Source organism: Echinops telfairi, unplaced genomic scaffold (assembly GCF_000313985.2).
Source record: "Echinops telfairi isolate 266 unplaced genomic scaffold, ASM31398v2 ScPeMD7_22;HRSCAF=79, whole genome shotgun sequence".
NCBI classification, from domain to species: domain Eukaryota; kingdom Metazoa; phylum Chordata; class Mammalia; order Afrosoricida; family Tenrecidae; genus Echinops; species Echinops telfairi.
The window spans coordinates 12,401,343-12,403,162 of record NW_022103919.1 but is presented as its reverse complement, the minus strand read 5'-3'; the positions used below and the strand labels follow the sequence as shown (position 1 = coordinate 12,403,162).

Sequence of the window (1,820 nt, the reverse complement as noted above, 5' to 3'; positions counted from 1 at the left end):
TAATGATTTGAAGCCCTAATTCTAATCCAGCCACAGAAGCCCTCGTGGCGTATGGGGGGTTTGAAAATTGTGGTTAACCATAGCTGAGTTTGATGGCGGAGAGCATGTTTTGGTGTTGAGGGTCTCCTAGAAAAGCTCTGTTGGCAATGAGTTAAGGATTTGGGCTGCTAACCAAAAGGTCAGTGGTTTGAACCCACCAGTCACTGTGGGTGAGACGCGCCACTCTGCTTCCAGATTTACAGCCTCAGGCGTTCTACTGTAGTACAAACTGGCTGCGGTGTTGGAGTGGACAAGGGGGTAGTAGTCCCCTTCCCTCCCCCTAGGCTCCAAGAGAGAAAAAGCCCGATCTCCTCTCACAGTTCCACTGTCACAGAGGTCACTGCGAGTGGGCATGAACTTGACAGCACCCAACCCCACTTTTAACGAGTTTCTCTAATTCAATGACGTAAACCTGAGTGGTCCTGGGACCAGTGGTGCAAACTGCATCAATGCAATAACCATGGGGGAAAACATTTTTTTTAGTTCAATTTTGTTCCACATACTGTGCTTACTGTAACAGAGAACTGTTGGTGTTGATTTGGGAAAGGGCTGTGTTCTCCAAATACACAAGTTTATAGTTAAGAATCACCTGGAGCACTTTATAAATACCGAGTCCTGAGTTCCACCCTAACTCAAACACATCCCTAGGGAGACTTTAATAATCACCTTTAAATTAAACAAATAAACCTTTAAATAATCACCCCAGGCCATTATTCTAATCAGCCAACTTTAGTTACCTCTGAAAATGCCTCTCGCTCCTATCGGAAAGTGGCTAATATATAAGCCCTAAATATTCATGGAGCTATGTTTATGGGGTGGCTCTGTCCGGTAAGATTTGAACTGCTAAACTGCTAGGCTTACGGTTCAAATCCAACCGTCGCTCTGCGGGGAAAAGTCGAAGCTGTCAGCTCCTCTACAGATGTAGGGCCTGAAAATGCAATATGGGGTCACTATCTAGCTGAGTCGACTTTATGGCAGTGGGTTTGGCTCTAGTCCTTTCTGTCTTAGTAATATCGATCCCATGAGCTGCCCAAGAGTCACTTGAAGAGATCGGGTTGGAAACGGGATTTTAGCGGTGCTTTCTTCCCGTATTCGTCTCCTGGCCGGCCTCCAGCCTTTCCCGGTTTGCATTTACTCAAGCACCTTCTCGCTGACCTCCGCCTCGGGTGGAGAGCGTCCCGTCACTCCGTTTCCGAAGAACATCTGGTGCTTTCCTGGTTCAGGAGGCCTTGCTGGAATAGCCCGTTTCCAGGGATTTTACAGGCTGCCCGAAAACAGTTTGTTCGGAACAGCGACGCCAGGCCCGCAGGTTGGCAGCCAGGCGGCCGGGAGTCTCCTGACTCGGCACAGCCACCCGTGACCTTGAGCGAGCGCCGCCCACCCGCTGCCACGGCGACGGCGGCCACGGGACGCTCGGGCCGGACGCTACGCCTGGCAGAGGGGAAGGCGTCCCGACCAACAGGGAGAGGAGCCCCGGAAGTGAGAGGCCTTTGTGTTCCTCCGACGAACTCGCTCTCAGGGTGGGGGTGGGAGAAAGAGGGGGAGGAGCTGGCTGCCTAGGGCTCGAGACAAAGCGTGAGAACTTACGGGCGAAAAGCTAGCGCGCGAGAGAGAAATTGGCAGGAAGGGAGGCTGAGGGCGGACAATCGGGTTAAAAATAGCCACGCACACGCCACGGGACCAGCCCTCCTCAGCTCCACCCTCAGGCCGGCCGCCCCGGGCAGAGACTCGGCTCGGCGCGCCACAGCGCCGCCTGGCTCCGCCCCGCCTCCCGGCCACGG

General features: G+C 53.5%; 1 protein-coding gene and 1 long non-coding RNA gene across 3 annotated transcripts in view; one reads left to right on the top strand and one right to left on the bottom strand.

Annotated features, from left to right (window-relative positions):
• Positions 1-1,347, bottom strand: part of LOC123521505 — a 16,494-nt gene extending 15,147 nt beyond the window's left edge. Inside the window, exon 1 of one of the 2 annotated variants that reach the window (XR_006679933.1) lies at positions 1,183-1,347. This is a non-coding gene — a long non-coding RNA (uncharacterized LOC123521505). The remainder of the gene's footprint in view (positions 1-1,182) is intronic. The other variant, XR_006679932.1, reaches the window with a different exon arrangement.
• Positions 1,348-1,506: 159 nt separating this feature from the next.
• Positions 1,507-1,820, top strand: part of ZFAND5 (zinc finger AN1-type containing 5) — an 11,666-nt gene continuing 11,352 nt past the window's right edge. Inside the window, exon 1 of the mRNA XM_045288501.1 lies at positions 1,507-1,518. The gene's annotated coding sequence lies outside the window, so the exon portion shown is untranslated. The remainder of the gene's footprint in view (positions 1,519-1,820) is intronic.